This window comes from Protopterus annectens, chromosome 8.part0 (assembly GCF_019279795.1).
Source record: "Protopterus annectens isolate FY-2018-M chromosome 8.part0, PAN1.0, whole genome shotgun sequence".
Taxonomy (NCBI): Eukaryota; Metazoa; Chordata; order Ceratodontiformes; family Protopteridae; genus Protopterus; species Protopterus annectens.
The window spans coordinates 1,758,660,584-1,758,682,048 of NC_056741.1; positions in this window are offsets into that span (position 1 = coordinate 1,758,660,584).

Sequence of the window (21,465 nt, forward strand, 5' to 3'; positions counted from 1 at the left end):
GTACGGCACAAGTGTGCATATGTCTATCTACCTTCATTAAATGCTCTATGACAGACATCAATATAAATTCATCTGATTACATGGGCACAAAAGTCTTGTGTCATCAACATGTAATGCTGTGATATACCCAGATATATCACATGTTTTGATTCAATTGGAATGCTATGGAATTCATTGGATGTGCAGTTGTGGTGCTATTCCCAAGGATTATTGATGTGTTCAGCAGCACCATTGTGAGACTAGTAGCATTTGTGTAAGGAAATGCTCTGCATGTGCTGTAAACAACTGATTTGTAATGTGCCCTTATATGGCATCAGGCCACTCAAACACAGCCTTCCCACAGGACACATGCAGGCATATGTTGTGTAATCAATGTATTTACGTGACACTGGTACAGTTGTATGACTGTGTGAAGAGCACCAGTGTGTGGCATGTGATGCATGATCAAGGCTGTATTTAGAGGTGTTTTCATAATTCATGCATTTCAATAAATGCAACATGTTAAGGGGAATACACACCTAAGCATAGAGCTAATTGTGGCTGCCACCAGCCATACTCAACCAGAGAAAACAGACAATCTGTTAGCTGACAGTTTGTTTCACACTTCATTTCATTGATTGTTTGGTCTTTATGTTACATTTTGCCATGCTCTTAATGGTTCCAAGCATTTTAATGAACTGCATTTAATGGACTGTTTGAATATGATGTCACATTTTCTTGAACTACCTGTCATTTGAGTCACTTTAATTGTTTGGTTTTATCAAATTTTCAGTATGGATGTCAACACACAGTTGTATAATCTTTTGAGTTTATATATCAGCAAGTAGCTGGAGTGAAGGTCTTAACATTTATATTTGCTGAGTAGGTAGAACTCTATTATTCCATCTGAATATGACACAAACACAGCGATAAATGTCTCTCCTGTACTCTCTGTGAACGCTGAACATGTGTTTAAGAATGGACACTAATAACACCCATTTGTAGAGCTGGAAGAAAAATGTTGACATTCACTGATTATAATCATTTTTTTTCCTTTTAGTGGTATGTTATTGCTCACTGTTTTTCTCCTTTTGCTTCAGATATTTTTTCCCTAACAGAATGTGCGAGGATGCTTTGATGTGTGTTCTATTGTATGTTTAGATATATCCTCTCACTCAGGATATATATATATATATATATATATATATATATATATATATATATATATATATATATATAGGGGGTCCCCTTCAAAACATCTAAAACCCATAACAGTGAATTTCATAACATCTAACAGTACAAATCACATGAGAATAGCATCCCTTCTACATATAACAACATATAATGACATCAAACTACCAAACACACTTTTTACTATGTTTCTGCAGGGGTTTTGATACAGTGGGGTTAAGAATTTAACTTTTTCCCACTGTAGTGCAACCTTGGAGTTGGTATATTTAATTTACGGGAGTGTGGAGCCCCCCTCATGGGGGTTGCAGGGGGCTTGCCCCCCCTGCAGAAATGTAGTAAAAAGTGTGTTTGGTAGTTTGGTGTCAGTATATGTGGAGGGGATGTTATTTTCTTGTGATTTGTAGTGTTAGATATTATAAAATTCAATGTTATGGGTTTTAGATGTTTTGGGTTTTAGATTTTCTGGTCTCAATGTTATGAAATTAAATGTTATGGGTTTTAGATGTTTCAAAGTAAAGGAATGGGGCATATGCCCTTTTCCTGCTGTAGCACATTCACAGAACTGGTACAAATAATAAACAGTGAGTGCTGGGAATGCAGCCTCTCACATGAGGGGTAGGGCTTCTGGAGATTTATGCCTGACATACAGGGCATTGTCATACCCCACTCTAATAGACCGCCTGCATATCCACAAAACAAACAGTACCAGAATTACCCATTCTAAAGACTTAAACCTTGCCTGTGATATAAATATGACCTGCTGGAGAGATACGTATGTATCCCCTGAGACTACCCCATCTATGGAACAGTGTCCCCATCCATGTGTAGCAGAGTTCCTCCCTAACTCAATTCAAGTGCAACTTGGACAATTGGATGGGAAAATGGAAATTCATCCCTGGTTTCGCACCTATGTCTCTGTAAATTGTTCATTTTCCAGGCTCATGCTTACACTCATCAAGCGTATCAGAACTAGTCAGAGATTTGGGATACATGGCTAGGCTTAAAAAGGCCCTTGCGGTCATTAGCCTAGTAAACACCTATGAACTTCTCTGACCACTGCTTGCAGGTGATTGTGGAAACCAGTGGTTTATGCTACGGGTCAAATGTTTTGCTGGGCATGACTTTGCAATCACTGATTCTACCCAAGTGCCCTTTCCTTTTTTGGATGAAGTCTACCTGAGTAGTATGTTGGCCAGTCTTGTATGTGATCATCTGATTTTCTCTCTCTCTCTCTTGCTGAACCATGTGCCATTTGCAAAATAAATATCTAAAACTGCCTCTCCTTCATTCCTATTGCCCCACCCATGTGGATGGAGGCAGTTTCATATCGTGTTCTGTCTTTCTCAAAATATGTGTACTCAGGTTCTCCATTAGCAAAACAAACTCATGTTGTGCCGCTTATCTAGTAAGTTCTGTAACTACCATCTGTGTGTACTCTTGTCTTCACTAACACAACCCTACTGTTGGGCGTAGGGTGAGGTTATGATTAGTGCCCTATTCTTACACTGGAATTTTATCGCCATGAGTCTGCCAGTAATTCTAATGACATCTTTTACCATCTTATGAAGTCTGTCCCCTCACTGCAATTCCTATACCATTTCTAGTTTATCTTCCTTGACTAGTAGATGCTGGATCCCAAAGTGGCTTTGCTGCACTACGCTTCCATCTTGTGTCCTGGATATACAGGATGTCCAGTTTCCTCCTTTGCCATAATGCCATCCACTTCCAAGCAACTTCCTCTCAATAAGCTTATATCGAGTGCAGCACTTCTTAGTTCATGTTTGGCAGGTTGATTGGTTTTATGTTCAGCTTTTTCTCAAAACAGCTATCCCATGTAATCTAAGCTGGGTAACTGGATGTATACATATTTAGAAAACACTTTTCCTATTTGGGTTCAAGAACATTATGGTCTATTATTTGTATTTCTCATTGTCTGAGTATGTAGTTATGTCAATCCATGTAAGATAAGATCGCAAGAAAAAAGAATAATGCAACTAACACTGGACAGATGAGGTGTAATTAACATTTAAATGCCTTTCACACTAGTTCTTTATGATGTAACTATGACAAGACTGTTGCAGTAACCTTCACTTCTCATTGGTATTCTCAAATATTTTTTTCTGAAAAAATAAATAATGTAACAATCTTGTATTCTAATATGGAATGAAATCATTTACCACCCCTGCTCAATAATGGCTCACCATTATTAAAGAATATACTGGATACATATATTAATATTTTTAGAATATGCTGGAAACATATCTGAGACAATTACTGTTTCATGAAGGATTTCCAGTGTTTTCTCTGAGCAAGTGTGCAGTGTAATTTGTTATAGCAAATAAAGTCAAACTCTCATATTCAGCGTTCACCCAGTACAAGGATATATATAGTAATAGTTCTGCAAAGAAGGAGTTCGACTCTCAAATGTGCGCCACATATGGAGATACAGATCCCTGGAAGTTACTGAATTACACATTATTCCATGACTACCCTTTAGTATTATCCCACTGGTATCATCTGATAAAGCTTGTACCCTGTAAAATTAGTTATATATTTTTTAAACCAATGAAAGATTTGTTGATAAAATGATTCTGAGCTATAGATATGTAGCACCTTGTTAATGTGAACGATTTACTATTGTGCCAAAACGACAGAGTAAAACATGTAGTTCTTGAACTCATATCACCTCATGTTGCCTAACAGCAGTCCTTGGTAATGAAAGCACCTTTTTAATGCTTTATTTATAACCCTAAAACAAGGCCACCCATAGTGCATTCAGGTTTCTTTTCCAGTTGTTGTTTGTCCCGGTTAGGGGTCGCCACAGCGGAACTCCAGTTTGCTAATGACTGGCAGTAGATTTTCACAAATGCTGAGGTGCCAGCTCAACGTTCAACCTTTAACGAAGGTACGCCCATTCAAGCATGCCTTTCGAATGCCCACCCAACTGTGGGGAGGGCATGCAGACTCCACACAGAAGGCACTCCCCGCACTCCAGCCGAGAATTGAACGGGAGAACCTCTTGCTGTGAGGCAACAACGCTACCATTGCAATGATTTAAATATAATTTTTGGTCATAATTTACTTTGACTTCTTATAATTGTCTATAGTAGAAATCTACCTGCTCTGTACAACATAGTTCTGTTACCTGGGTTCATTAACTTGCACTGTAACTATTGGCTTATATATATAACTCACTGAATAAAATTCTAACTCTCTTTGCTGTTTCCACTAGTGTTTTTTTTCACACAATTAAATGGTGTGCTTCCTGCAGAATTGACTGTTCCACCATTTCATCTCTATTCATCAATGTCATTTCTGCCAGCATCAGAATCTCTGTCTTATCAGAAACCTCAGTTCACATGGCTTTTGATTTCTACATTCACAACCTAGGCTGCAATTGTTGATTTCATGTAATGAAGATTATACAAATATTAATGCTAGTACTGAGATGAACTCATCATTGACGACCTTGTTTCAAAGTTCATTAAGGCAATGCTGCCTATAAACCTTTGAGCAATAATCCAAGCTCCTACTTGCAGCCCACATAGAAGAAAATCATGTAAAGACATAATGACATGTATTTGATTCTGATGTCAACAGATATGTATTTAGTACTATAACTGCAGACCTATACAGATCATTTTGAGAAGGTGCTTACCTCCTTCAGACTGAGGGATATATAATCTCTACATTCGCTGTTTTTATAAATCACTTGATAAGCAAGAAGCATTTTTCTTGTCCAGCTAATCCACTGCTTTCCAAGGTGAATCAATCATACCAAAGTTGTAAGTCAGAGCAGGAAGATCAAGGTGATTTATAGATGTCAAGGCAGTTTTCAATATTACCTTTAGTCTGCCAAAGTATTCCTTATCAAACTTTGTGCTCATTTGTTCATGTTTTATTGTTGATCCTTCATCTATTCCAAAATATTTTTCCACACCCTCTTCTTCAAATTCTTTTATATCACATTCTTGTCCCAGGCTGATATTTTCTTAGTGCTGTACCTTTCCTGATATAAATGCTGCTTTTGCACATTTATCAAGACCAAATGTCATTCTTATATCATCTGAGAAAGTTTAAGCTATTTGTAGTTGTGCTTTCAGATGCTTGCCTGATGAGCTATACAATTTTAAATCATATACAAAAAGTTTATGAGATGTCTTTGAACAAGGTTGGTTTCTGGCATTTAAGCTGCAACCGTGGTCTAATATCTTATATAAACAGCTTAATGGGTTAAGAACAAAACAAAACAACAGTGGTGGTAAAGAATTAACCTGGAGTATCCCCCAAATGGATTTTTATTCCTGGGATAAAAATATGCCTTTTATCATGTCACTGTTTCATAGTCGTGATCAACATAGGGTACATGTCATATGACTGTTAGCATTGCATAATCCATGAATGTGAGAAGCTGTCATTTTTTTTTGTAATATTTCCATGCCATACTTAGATTTTGTAAATTTTTATAGCTGTCTATTATGGCTTTTTTTAAATAGTTGATATTTTATTCCATATGACTTTCTTTTATTACCTTTTTGTTCGGTTGCCAGGATTATTTTTATTTTCTAATTGACTATAATCTCTATCTGCATTAGTTCCCATACTCAATTTATGTATTGTCAGAAGGCAAGTTATTGATCAATAGTTCTTTATATATTGGCAAAAGTCAGTGGTCTACAGTGCTTAGAATGGCTTGTAGATTCACTCTTAAGGATGAATATTTTTTTGTTAACTGGGTTGGCATCCATACCTCTCAATTGTCCAGAATTTTGCTGAATGTCCAAATTTTTGCCTAATATTTTTGGTCTGTTCCTCCTAAAATTTGTAGTTTTCTGACGAACCATTGCAAATTGAAGTCACTAAATAATCATAATCTTGCATTTCTGACTTTATATCATTCAAGAAATGCATGCTAACACAAAACATGTGTTATTCTAGCAACTTTCTACGTTTGTGAGAGCAATACTTAAAATCTGCCCCCATTTTGAAGCCTTTGCCTCCCATTAATATTGGCTTTGCCCAGATTTCTTGTGCTAAGAGGTTAAGAGGTATGTTGGTGCCTATTCTGGATGTATTCAATTTTAAGAGCTAAATATTTGTGTAAAGATATTGATATCTATAGCTAGAAATTCATTACTGCATCAGTACCTTGAATTTGCCATTTAGGAGCCTTTTTAACTTTGTCTCAATTTCTCTGTCTGTGACTTCATTTCATTTCATATCCTTTATATTAAAGCTTCTTACTCTTTCTTTTAACTGTTCTATCTATTCAGCATCTTTTCTATGTTCAACCGAATTGTCATAAATACTTCTCCAAATGCTCTAATTTGTTCTTTTATAGGTGGCATTATTTTTTCTTTTGTTTTATTCCTAGCTCTCTGTAAAACTATTTGGGTCATCAACAAATTGATTTGTTTATCCTTTCCCTTTATATCTGTTTGCATACATTCTATGTTTTTCTGCTTTTACTGATATTTTTAGTTTATTATTAGACATAACATTATGACAAATTCTGAACTGCTTTAATATTGTCTTTTTTATCACATCTGTCTAAGAATGTTTGATAATTTGTTCACTTTTCTGTATTCATGTAACAGTGATAGTTCTTGTCTTAGCTGTTTGGAAGTTTTCTCTGTTCAATATTTCCATGTTGACATTCTATTTCTTCCTTTCTTTTGTTACTCTCTGATTTTATGGTAATACTTTATCTGCTAATTGTTTAGCTGTATAGGAGTAAATTCCATTTATTTCTTTCATATCACTGTATTTCTCGCAATAGTCCAAATTACTGTGTTCTTCTGTTTTACCAGTCTTCTAACATTTTGGTAAGTATACACTTTTGGTTATCTTGATATTTCTTTCATCTATCTTAATATGTTTGGCAAATTCTATCATATCAAGAAAGTTTTCTCTTAGATCATTCTCTTCTAGACTGATGGCATCCACCTTACTCTTTGTTTTCTGCTCTTCCTGCTGCTGTGCAGTTCTAACTGGACTTTCATGTGTGTTTCTTGGAGAAGGCTCCAGAATGGTTTTCTGTGGTATAGCTTCTTCAGATGTGCCCTGCTCCATCTGCAGCACTACTGACTGGGGACTCATTGACCCATCATGCTATGATATTACCTATATTGGAGTTAACACAGTATATCCTTCTTTTTGAAGTTGGTGGATCACTTTGATTTCTATTTGCTTCATTTCTACATTACTAAATGTATTTTTATCAATTATATTCCACTTTTATGATCTTATTTTGTATTGTGAAAATTGCCATATGTGGATGTCTTTGCCTGTATATCTCTTGAAGCATTTCTAGAGCTGCATGTTTTCATATTGGTCAGTATGGCTTTCTTTTCTGTAAAAATATCAGACCTATTGGATTGTTTTCCTCTGTCCATGTTTCTTTTTATAACTTTCCATAACCTTTGTTTTTCATTCTTTATCTTGTATCATTTCCTCTAACACTTCTTTTTCCAGGTGCTCTAATACTTCAACTAAGTAATGTTTTGCTTTGATTGCTTGCATCAAGGTTCTTAAGTTATTATCTGTAGCCGTTAAGATTTTTATTTCTTGTATTAAGGATCTTAAATTATTATCTTTCTTCTTATTTTTCTCCTACTTTTGTTGCATATCCAGTGAATAGAAGCTGTGTTAAAACTCTGGATTTGATGTCTAATAAGTAATAATACATAAACTCTTTCTTATCTTCAACAGCGAATGTTATTACCTCAATCCAGCTTGTTTGGTTACTCATTTTTTTGTTTTTGTTTCTGTTTTGTTTTTAAGTTTTTGTGGGCTGGTCCTGTATGGGATCACCCTCATTCTCCACATGTCCTAGCCCTATGGTAGGAATATTTCCATGTTTTTAGTATTCAAAACTGCCTTTCTTTTCAGTTCTGGCATCAGTACACATTCCAGGACTGGGCACTTTTTTAAATCTAGGACATGTTCACCCAACCATCTTTTTATTTTTTTTATTTTTTTTTAACTATTTTTCTTTCTCCATGATGTATAAATACTCTTTCAGTTTAATTTCTTCAAGTTTTTTGGGTTTCTAATACCATGATAAGAATACACCCTATCCATAAGTCAAAAAATGATTAATAGGTCATCAAATTAGTATTCTTTCCATTTTTGCTGTTAGCCAAAACTGCACTTCGCTGCACCTCCAATGTGCCCAGATTGACTTCTTCTGCAATTCATATGGAGTTACATGCTTTGGTAACATATCTAAGTATGAGTGTATTTCTTTTTTATAAGACCTGTTCCCCCTACCACTATTGGAACTGTCTGGGGTATCCTTCTTCCACATTTGCCCTAGTTTCTGCCTAAAAATCCTGGTATTTTATGACTTTATATCATTTTGTACATAAGACACTGTAGTCACTAGGTGTAGCAATTTCAATGATCAATGTTACTTCTGTCTTCTTTTCATAGACTACTATATCTGGTTTTCTCACATCATTTTATGAATTTTGCTAATGAACGATCCCATGTGATATAAATGTAATCATTTTCTATAATGCCAGTGGTTAATGTTTCCAATGTTTTTCAACTACTTTAATATTATAATGTTTACACAATTCCCAAAGCAGTTTTGCCACATTATTATGCCCTTCAGTATACAGTCCTTCTGCCATTAGCGTATCACACCCAGCAAAAGATGTGCAGCTGTTTCTAATTCTGTTTTACAAAACCTACATTTGTCTGTTTTGCCTACATATTCAATGGACTTTGTAAACCAACATGTATGTAGTCTACTATCTTGGGCTGCCAATATAAACCTTTCTCTTCGTTTAAGTTCACCTCTCCATAACCATTCTTGCCTTCGATCCAGATTGACATGAGGTTGTTCCAAGAATTTTCTGTACTTGCAACAATATTTATGCATTTTCCACATTTCTTGCTTTCTCATCTGATCCTTCGCCTTATATTCTTTCTTTTGTTCATTCAGTTGCTGTGACTTTTATCTGCTTCTGGTTTGATTTCCTTTCCTGCTTGACACCATAATGCTTCTGCAAAACTAAGCAGGGAAGTCATCTTAGACTTATTCTCTTCATGTTTTAAAACTTTCATTATGTTTGGGTCTTGTGAGGTCAACAGATAGGCATGCAGTCCTATGATTGCAGATCTATAAATGTAATCAGTTTCGAGGAGGCCTATACTTCCTTCAGAGTGGGGAATCTATATTCTTGATATACATTGACTTTTATAAGTCATTTCATAAGCATGAAGCATTTTTCTTGTTTTCCTGTTCAACTGATCCAATACCTTTTGGGGCCAGTAAATCACTGCAAAACTGTAAGTTAGGACAGAAAGAGCAAACTGGATTATAACTTGGACTTTGTTCCTAGATGTCAGAGCTGTTTTGAGTATTAATTCTAGTCTTCTAAAATATTCCTTGCAAAATTATATTCACATTTGTTCATATTTTATTGTTGCTCCTTCATCAACTCCCAAATATTTATCCACTCCCCCTTGCTCAAGTTCTTTTATATTACATTCCTGCCCCGGACTGATGTTTTCTTGGTGCTGCAGCTTTCCTGCTTTAAAGGTTAATTCTGCACATTTATGAAGACCAAATGACATTCTTATATCATCTGAGAAAATTTTGACTACTTGAAGTTTAAGTAGACAGTCTAATGGGCTAAGGGCAAGACAAAAGAGCAGTGGTGACAAAGAGTCATGCTGGAATATCCCCCTTTATTTTTTTCTCTCTGGAATAATAAATTGTCTTTTATGCTGGCTTAACTGCAAAGTGGTTTGCCACTACTTCATGGTCGATGTAATGTAATCGATCAGTGTAGGACTTTTATACATGAATGTGGGATACTATCAAATGCTTTCTTGTACTCTATCCAAATAATATTTAGATTCTTCTCCTTTGTACAGTTCTTCATTATGACTTTATTTCACAACAGATGACCCTTGGCTCCTTATGACTTTTATTTGCTAGCCTTTTGTTCTATTGCCATGATTGAGTTTTCTTCTAAATGATTATAAGCTCTCTCAGCATAGATTCCAGTGTATAGTATATACATTGTCAGAAAGCAAATTCCTTGTCATTGGTCTATAGTTTTAGGATAGCTTGCAGGTTCACTTTTAAGGAGGAGTATTGTTTTTTTTTTCCTTTCTTAAACAGGTTGTGGGCTGTTTGAGATGTCTATATAAATAGTTCTTACTCATGGCTAAATCTAAATCTGGGCATCTGGGTTTCCCAATTAGGAGCTTTTCTTAATTTTATTTTAATTTCTGCAGCTGTTACTTCATCCCATTTCATATCCTGTACATTTGAACTTCCTATTCTTTCTTTCACATCCTCTATCCATTCATCATCTTTATGTTCCACAGGATCTTCATAAATATTTCTCCAAAATGCATCTATTTCTTCTTTTTTGGTGGTGTTTCAATTCTTTTTGCCTTGTTTCCCAGTTCGCTGCAAAACTTTTTGTGTCATCAGTAAATTGTTTATTTTGTACTTTTCCTTTATATTTGTCTGCATATGTTCTACGTTTTTCTGCCTGTGCTGATATCTTTAGCTTATTATTTACAATAGTATATGATAGATAAAAAAAAACAAGTAATCTCTGTGGTATCCCCGAAGTCTCAAAACAACCCACTAAACAAGTGTAGTGGGTCCAAAAACAAAACCGTGTAAGAAACATGAACTCATGCAGCAATTAAAGTTGAACTCTTTTAGGAAGACTGGACTAAACTACTACTGTTCAATTAAAAGTGTAGTGGTACTTAGAAAATTGTCACATTGTTTACATGACTAATTTTATTTTATTTTATTCTACCAGTTAGTTTTAAATACCATTTTAAATCAGTTGTAATTAAGTGTATATTTTGTTTCCATCATCATACATTTTCTTCTTCTTATTTTTTCTTTTTTTGGTTCTATTTTTTCCACTTTATTCAAAATGATATGTAATAACAATACTAACTAATTATACAATTATATATATTTTTATAGAAAGTTTTTAGGGTTCTTGTCCACAGACCTGAAGAAGTCTTGAAGGACGAAAGCGATCTTTGTTAACAATAGGTTATGAAAATAGAATATGATTTTTACAATTGATTTTTACATGCAAAGTGTATATGTATATATTTATATATATTTTTGATTGTCAAATGGACTAAGGTTAATATATTTACAGCCATGTAGTATATTGTTTTATTGTCTTGGATAAAATCACAGACTTAATAACCTACTTAATAATCTTGTTAAATAAGAGGTACCACATCATTATAAATTATTTTAAAAGTACTTAAGGTTTATATTATTATGACAGCTACTAAGTAGGGCAGGACCAGCATGAATGTCACACAGATGGGGAACGGGATGTGAATTTAACAGGTGTACAAATAACTATCTGTGCGACCTTCCTAACTAATCCATTTTAGATTTATGTAACTAAATGTGCACTGTCACAGAAAAAAAATGACATCTCCCGAAACTATTGACCCTAACAGTTCTGACACCTGGACTGCTCCAAAAAGCATCCATAAACATAAGGTTACCCACAAACCATAATCCACTGAATCACCAACCACTAAAGCTAAACCCTTCAATAAAACTTTCAAAACCTGTATTGTCAAATACCAACATAAATCCATGTTCACATCAGCCATAGTACTCCATCCTCACAACATATGCTACACAATCCAGGACTTCATAAAATTAGGTAGCCCAGCAACCTGCGCAAATATACTAATTGCTGCCAGGTCTACTTTGACTGACTGCACTGCCTTATCTTGCCCCCAGGGCCAAGCCAAATATTGCAATAATAGTTCTTTTGACCAAACTCCCTTGTTCTCTGGCAACTGGAAAATAAATTTATCAAAATCATTTAAAGCCCTACCATACACCCTCTTGGTAGACACTGCCCAAGATTGCTGTGCCAACAATCTGGTTTCTTCATCCAAAGATTTGTAATACTGAAACAGGTAACTGCAAAAACAGGAATGCAGGCATGAGGGCTTGAGGCACGCACACAGTAGTAGTTTCCAAAGTTTATTCTTCAGACTACAAATGGTAATGATGAACCATTACTTGATGTAAGCATATATGCTACTTCAACAGAACCAGTTGGTGGAAATATAGTGAACAAGCAGCAGACCCAGTAGAGACTGAACCCTTGGGGCTTAATAGGACTTCCAACTCTAGGGTTACAGGTTGGCTACAGGAATGGCCAACATTGTTTGAACCGACAAGTAGTACTCGGAGGGGAGTCCTGGCTGAAGGGACACAGAACTCTGCTGTGGATATCACCACTGACTTGAAGAACTTGGATGGAATGTTGGGTGAAGTATAAAAAAATTACAGTTAGAAATTTCATATTTTAAAGAATGTACTAGTGAAGGTATTGTCCCTAAAGGACTGGGGTCCTGGCAATACCCGAATGGCCTCATTCAAGGTTTACAATTCCATGAGGAGTTGTTGAAGTTGTTTAATAGACATGGTTTGGAATTATTGGACTTGATAAGTAAACACTATAGAATCATGACTGAAGCCCTTTTAAAAGAGGCAACTGCATTAGATGAAAAAATAAGAAGGAATGCTGATTTGTCGCGGTACAAATTTGAATATGACAGATGCCTAACTAGTATAGACCAGCATATTACCAAACTAAAAGTCACTAAAATAAAGAAACTGAGCAAGGACAGGGATGCATATGCATCTGGCTCTGCTTATCCTAATCCCCACCATCACAAACTGGTCAGGTCCTTGGCCAAATTTTTGGATCAACAAACTGTACCGGTTATCAAGCCGGGGTCAACCCTGGGTTAGATGGCAACAGGGGCCAGGGTCTGCCCCTACGTGAGCAGGCTATAAGCACCTCAAGGGAAACTACACAAGGCCAGAATGAAACTGGTAACCAGTATAGGAATAATAACAACAACTATGGAAACCAGCAGAATTTTCGGTCACAAGCCTCGGGGTACAACCTGAGGCAAGGTCTTCCCAGGGTCAACTACAGGAACTTGAACAGGTATTAGTATCAGACCCACAACAACCCAATGCAGAGAACAACTTTGAACTGGTATACAATAGCCAAGGTGACTTTAACATTTTTAATTTTTCCACACTGAAAGTGAGCATTGAGTTAGCAGATTTATTAGCGAAAGGATTAACCTTTGTTCCATCTCACAAAGCTTCCTTTGCTGAAACTATAATTGACTTAAAATTATTCACAAGGAAGCTTAACTTTAGTTACTTGTTTGGGGCTAGACATCAACCTCAGAATCCGTTCTATGTATGTAGTACCTATTGCTCTCCACTACACCCGACATTAACAATGTTTGAACATGTTTGTGAAGTGGACTTATTCAATTGCATTTGTGTACAAAATCAAAGTAAAGGGAAGGGTCACAACGTTACTAAGGAAGAAGAACTAGCACTTAATTTGGTTCAACAGGCATGGGTGAGGGTGATGCAACCTGACAAGGGTGGAGGACTGGTTATAATGAATAATGATGAATATGTCAATAGAATGGAAAGGATAGTAATGACTGAACCATACACGGAGGTGTCCTGTAATTAATTAAATATCACGGGAGAATTTGTGCTAACTTAGAAGAACTGTTTATTGAGGCAAGGACTGACATGGATATATACAGTTTCTTATGTATGCCAGCACCTAGAATTCCAACTTTGTTTGGCATCCCTAAGATCCACAAGAGTGTCTCGGACCCACCAATGAGACCTCTTGTGGATTCCAGGAATAGCATCACTTACCCATTAGCCAAATAAATTGACCATTTTTTGCAGAAATATGTAAAATTACAAAAACAGATTTGCAAGGACTCATGGTCCTTTTTAAGGAGTATATAGGATTTACAATTTAATGAGGACTTCAATTTCCTAACTATAGACGTTAAAGATTTGTACACATCCATCCCACATGTTGAGGGTGTAGAACGTCTCAGCCTGTTACTGCTAGAACTGCAGGGAAAGGGAGTTTATTTTAAATATACCTGAAATTAGAAGCCAAATACACTTTTATACAAGATACCTGGATAATATCTTTATGTTGTTTAAGGGTGATGAGGAGGAAGTGAACAATCTAGTGACATACCTCAATAATACCACTGTTTTTTTACAGTTCACACATACTTTCCACATGGAAAGAATAGTTAACTTGGATGTTGACTTAAAAAAGGACGTAATTAATGGTTGCTATACAGCTCGTATTTTCAGGAAAGATACCTACTCGAATGCTTTTTTACATTTTGACAGTTGTCATCCACCATTTCAAAAGCGTTCAGTGGTAAAAGGCCAACTGGTACGAGCAGCACGGATGGTTTCCATACAAGAGGAGGTTTTACTAGAATGTAATCAACTTCAAGACATGTTTATCAAGAGGGGATACCCTCTACCTATGATTAGGAACTGGTAAGAGAAGTACAAAACAAGAGGCATAGGGGCATGTACCAACCTATACTGGGGATTAAAATTAATGAAGAACAAATGGAAATCAACCAAGTTCAGATAGTTTATGATGATGCTCCTTTAGTAGGGTCCACTTTTATTACTACTTTTAGTAGCAATAGTTATGATATCAAAGACATCATTAATAAGAATTGAGATTTAATTGTCCTTGACCACAATTTATATGCTAAATTGAAGGACCCCCCCCCCCAGAGTAGTTTTAGACGCGGTAGGAATTTAAAAAGCTTATTACAGACTAGGAAGGAAGACAGTTTAGGAAGCAAGAGGAAAGGGATGATAAAGTGTAGCATGTGCCCCCAATGCCCCTTCATGCAGATTGGAGTCAACTTTTTGATCAGAAGTGTGTCCTATGCGTCAAAGGAAAAAATTGACTGTAATACTAAAAGTATAGTCTATTTGGCCCAATGTCAAGCCTGCCAAGCTTTTTATATTGAGAAGTCAGACAGGAAACTAAAAGTAAGGGTTTACCAACACCTTTACAGCATTTGAACATCAAAGCAGGAAAATGCTCTGGCTAGACATGTGAGTGCTTTTCCATTACACTTTTAAATTTAGAGTGATTGACCAGGTTACGAGTGATGGAAGGGTTGGCCCTAGTTCATTATTCCTAGAAAAACTGGAATTAATATGGCAACTTCGTACCAGGGCCTGCTACCCGCCAGGACTGAATGAAGTTTATTCCATATCTTTCATCCTTAAACTAAAGAGTTTAATAAGGTGAATATATACCTTTTTCACTTCAACCTGCAAGAAAGGTTTCACATTTTTGCTTAAACAGGGTATGTTAGATATTTATCTAAATAGTCAAAAATGTACTTATTTGTTTAGTTATGTATATACATGTTTATACATACACGTGGATTTTCACCTTCACTTAGTTGTTACCTATACATGAATGTGTTTGCATTTAGAGTTGTTTATGTGAATGTGTACACTCTTACTCCACCTTTTATTATATTCACCGGACGTCCTTTACAGAATTGTTTTCTCTGCTCCAGTCTTTATAGCTTTTTAGCTTGATGGTTTTAAATAAAGACAACATGGGGCTAATATAAGTGTTTTGTTACATATTTTTTCATCCTACTTTTTAGAACTGTCATTATTTACTACTGAAAGTTATTTAAGATTTTAATACTTTTTCACATAGTGGTAATGTATTTTATTTTATACTGTTTTCAATTTTACACTTCATTCTTGACTTCTCACTTTTTACTGTTATCTTAACTATTGGTTTTAATGTTAGCATGGTTTTTAAATATTTCTGAATATACTTTTAAAAGGTCTTTTAAGAGTGTTTTTGGACTGATGAGATATTTATGTTTACACATATACAAATATATTTACTGCATACATACTTGTTTTACAAGAAGCTGAATTTTTAAAGAAGCGTACAATGGGTTAATTGTTATTTCCTGCTTACCTTGGGGGTGGGTTTGTCTTTTGCTTGGAGGAAGTTGATGTGGTTTGAATTTGTATTTACTGTTTGAAACATTCTTGTTGCAACTGTCTGATGAAGTCTCACTAAGAGGTGAGATGAAAAGCGCTTTATGGTTACTGTTTTTTATTGTTTTTATCGTTTGTTTGAAGCAAAGTCTGAAGAATAAACTTTGGAAACTACTACTGTGTGCATGCCTCAAGCCCTCCTGCCTGCATTCCTGCTTTTACAGTTACTTCATCCGAAGATGCCATACTTCATCTAGCAACACCATCGGCTCTTCCTCCACTCCCGGAACCAACGATTGAAACCTGGAAAACTGAATCAAGACACAGTATCAGCAATACCATTAATAGCCCCTGCCAAATGCACACCGGTTAAAGAAAAAAAAATTAACAAACTCTGGAAAATCAATTATGTAAAACTAGCAAGAACAATTCAGACCTCACAGTCTTTACCTGCAAAACCCACACCACCGCCATATTGCCTGAATAAGAAATTACCCTTTTTCATCTCAACCACTCCCTCCAAACTACTGACACAAATCAAATTGACATTAACTCCAAAAAGGCAACATCCCTCTTCCACTCATCCTTCCAGTCTGCTGGCCAATGAACCACAAACCATTTTCTGCCAAAAAATCTACCCATTGTGATACAGCCTGCTGAACCTGTAAACAATTGCAATTTTCCTTGAACAACCCAATCCATCGGCCACAAGGAAACACCATTAAACCACTCCAAGAAGGACAGCAAAAGTACCAAATCAATGCACACCAACTTATTAATCTTGACCCAATGATGTTTGCTCTTTCATCCTTTTAACAAGAAGGCTACCGACCTACAAAAACTATGCCCCAAATGAACTGTCCAACATGCAAAATTTAGAAGTCCTAAAAGCTCCATAATTCCCTAATCTGCACCTTATCTTTGCATGCCACCCATCCAATCTTCTCCTTCAAACATGCTATCTCTTCTGCCAGAAACAAAACAACCCACCCTCTGCATTCACTAATAAACCCAAGAAATCCAGTGCCTTAGGAGGGCCCCTCTAGCTTCTGCCTAGCCAATGGGACTCTCAGTTCCTCACACATTCCCAAAAACTCTTGCAAACCTGCCAGCACTCCACCAAATCCTCCCCCACTATCAAGAAATCATCCAGATAATGCAACTGTGTGCCCATCCTCTGCAAACCAAACCTAACGATATACAGTGCTAAATTTCTCAAAAGTAGGACAGGCTACTGAGCATCCCATTGGCATAGCCTTCTCAAAGTAAAACTTGTTCCTAACCTCCATACCTAACATGGCCACTCTTCCTCCTGTACTGGCAAAAGGTGAAATGTGGATTCAATGTCCACCTTCACCAGCCACAGATCTTTAAACCCCCAAATAACTTTCCCAGCATCATTCAAAGATGCATAACTGACCTTAGCATCCTCTACTGAAATAAAATCATTAATAGAGCTCCCTTCTGGGTACAACAAATGGAATGCCAGAACTTGCAGGCAACTTCTTAGGAACCAGACCCAACAGTGAAACCTTAAAATTGATGAGGAAGGTTATCAAAAGCACCCAATAACCTACCTGTCTGTTGTTCCTTCTCTACCAACCCTCCGAGGTATCATCCTTCCCCTGTACAGATCGCAAATTCTTACAGAATACTTCATCCCCCACCACCCTTGATTTAATAGAACCCCTCCCCAAGGAAAATCAATCATTTATTTCTTCCTTAAGTATTAAATCAAGAAGTTGCTGGAGCATATGCCACAATACTTGTACCTTAATGGGAAAATGCATTCCCCAGCCTTCCTCTTGACCTCCAAAAGGACACTCCTCCCCTCACTTACCTCACAGTCTCTGAAACCCCTGAAAAGAAGAAGGCAAACCACCCACATCAGTGGAAAGTAAACAAGGATTTACCAAAGTATCATCCTGCTGATCACACTGCACCACTGGATGGATTCCTGCACACTTTGAAAACGTATGCAAGAACTTATACCCTACCCATGAGCAAAATCCCATATTAAAAGCCTGGCAAACCCCACCCCTTCTCCTCCTATAGTCCCCCTCTACCAACCGCTCCAAAGCTATCCGTCATAGTGGCTAGCCATATGTCCAGATGGCTAAACTCCAAGTGGGGTGAGTGGTCAACTACTGCTTTCTGCTTCTGAAATGTCTGGTCATACCACAACCAAATGGTACCTGCCCATAAAGGCTGAGCCTCTTGAATAATAAAAAAGTAAGCCAAGATTAGTAAAGCCAAAGAAGTATCCTTCTCCAACCAAACCGCCATGTAGTACACAAATTCTACCATCCAATTATCCCATATCCTGGGTCACAGCCTACCTACACTCCTCTTCCCCAACTTACGAAAAAATCCTACCCTTCGCACAGATGACCCCAAGTTCCCCCTAGACAACCCTATGCTTCCCTACCCACTGACTGCCTCACCTTGACCCTGCTCATTAACCCTCTGTTTATCCCCCATAGCACCTACAGCTTCACCCAACCACTGATGCCCCTCATCCCCAACTATCCCGCAATTATTCCCAAAGCCCTCATGGCCTACCATGTCTTGAGGATTCTACACTGCCATTTCTTCCAGTCCTATCACCAATGCTCCTACCAGAATTGGGAACTTTTTTATCCTAGGACTTGTGTACCTAACTAATTTTTTTATTTTTTAACCTACTTCTGTCCATGAAAATGGCTATATAAAATACTGTCTATATACCATTGTCATCTTGGTGAGATTTTGTAAAAAATAGTTTTCTTGGGTGGCAAAAGCCAGTGTACCATTTGGCTGGGCTTATATAGGCCCTAGGGCCAATAGCCTAGTATCTACCTATGAACCTATGAACCTATGAGTAGGGTCCATGTAGTATAGGTACTCACCATGACTTGTGAATAAATTAAATCCCAGCAATGCTACTCTCCTTTGCTTGCTAATTTTATCATCTCTCCATTTGGATCCCCTTTTTTAAATTTCTCCAAATATTTTGGGTTTCTAATACCATGATGGGAATGGACTCCATTCCTAAGTCAAGGTACAAATGAAGTTCATGAAATTAGTTTTGTTTTACTCTTTGATGTCAGTCAAAAGTACTCTTTGCAGCATCCGCAATGTGCCCAGTAATGACTCCATCTGCAGGTTGTATGGAGCTCCATGTATTGGTAAGATATCTAAATATGATTGCAGACTCTTTCTTATAAGACCCATTGCTCCTACTACTATTGGAACTATCTAGGTATCTTTCTTCCACATTGTTCTCATTTCTACTTGCAAATCCTGATATTTTATAACCTTGTTTCTCTCTGTACGCAGGACACTGTAGTCACTGGGTGTGGCAATTTCAATGATCAATGATATTTTTGTCTTCTTTTCTTGGACTATTATATCCATTTTTCTAACATCTATCTTTTGAACTGTTGGTAATGGATGATCCCATGTGATGTAGACTTCATTGTCTTCTATGATGCTTTGTGGCTAATGTTTCCAGTGTTTTTCAGCCACTTCAGTACCATAATGTTTGCACAATCCCCAGTGCAACAGTCTTGCCACATTATTATGCCTTTCAGTATACAGTCATTCTGCCATTAATATGTCACAACCAGCAACAAGGTGTGTGACTGTTTCTAATTCGATTGTATAAAGCCTCCATTTGTTTGTTTCTCCCACATGTTCAATGGACTTTGCAAACCAGTGTGTATGTAGCCTACTATTTTAGGTCACCAGTATTAACCTTTCATCTCTTGATTTGAATTCATCTCTCCTTAGCCATTCCTGCATTTGTTCCTGATTAAGATGAGGTTCTTCCAGAAGTTTTCTATACTTGCAACTATATTTATGCGTTTTCTTGCCTTTTCATCTGGTCCTTCACCTTATATTCTTTCTTTTGTTTTTTTAGCACATTCAGTTGCTGCCTGATTTTTATCTACTTCTGGTTTGATTTCTATTCCTGCTTGACACTGATATGCTTCTGCTATGTTAAGCAGAGAAGTTAGCTTAGATTTATTCTCCTCATGTTTCAAAACTTTCACTACATTTGGGTCTTGTGAGGTCTGCAGATATGTGTGGAGTCCCACAATTGCAGATCTATACATGTAATCAATTTCAAGGAGGCCCATCCCTGCTTCGGCATGGGGAATATATAATCTTTGTATACACTATTTTTTATAGATCATTTGGTCAGCATGAAGCATCCTTCTTGTTTTTATATCTAATCTACTCAACACATTTTGGGGCCAATCTATCTCTGCAAAATTGTAAGTTAGCATAGGAAGAGCAAATTGGTTTATAGCTTGTATTTTGTTCCTAGATGTTTACCCTGTTTTCAAGATTAATTTAAGTCTTCTAAAGTATTCCTTACTAAGTTTTATTAACATTTGTTCATGTTTTATTGCTGATCCTTCATCAATTCCCAAGTATTTATACACACCCTCTTGCTCAAGTTCTTTTATATCACATTCTTTTGCTAAACTGATGTTTTCCTGGTGCTGCAGTTTTCCTGCTTTAAAGGTTGCTTTTGCACATTTATCAAGACCAAATGATATTCTAATATCATCTGAAAAGTTTTGATAACCTACAGCTGTGCTTTCAGTTCCTCATCTGATGGGCTATACAGTTTTAAATCATTGACAAAGAGAAAATGAGAAGTCTTTAGACTTTGTTGTTTTCTAGGAGCCAAATTATAGCCATGGCCTACACCATTAGGTGGACAGCTTAATGGGTTAAGGGCAAGGCAGAATAGCATAAGGCCCCTTCAGTCTGAATGTCCCTATGTTTATAAAGGTCTTGCTGCTGCAAAGAAAACCTGTTAAGCAGAAAGTAGAACATAGGTGTGCAAGTGTGTGGAATTGTGTTTCCTTGAAAAGTGTTAATGTGACAGCATATCTCTAGGAAGAATAGTTAAATTCATGTTGGAAAACCTCTAATGATGTTTCCATGAAGTCTTATAAGAAAACATATCTGTCAACTGTCCAGATTTTCACAGAATATACTGTTGCCTTCACTGTGATAGATCTCTTTCAGTAAGCCATCAGGTCCCAGTTCTTTCCCTCTTTACTAAACTTAACTATTAGTTAATCTCCATTTGAAAGAAATGAGCTGTAAGGTCAGAGGTCACAGTGAAAGACAGATATGGAATAGTAATACTGGCTAAAACAAGCTGTGCCTGAGGTTGTACAGAGACTGTTGTTTTATCATACTGCTCATAATAAATGTGAAAACCTTAAAAAAGTTATTTGCAAGGGAAGAGCATAGACTTGTCCGGATAGTGCTGTTTACTGGAAATAGAATACTTGTTTGGGGGTCTTTGATCTTTAAATGTGCATTATTCTGTAGTTCAGTTTGATTCCCCTTATCCTCTGTTTGTTTACTGTATGATGCCACAGTGCACTTTCCTT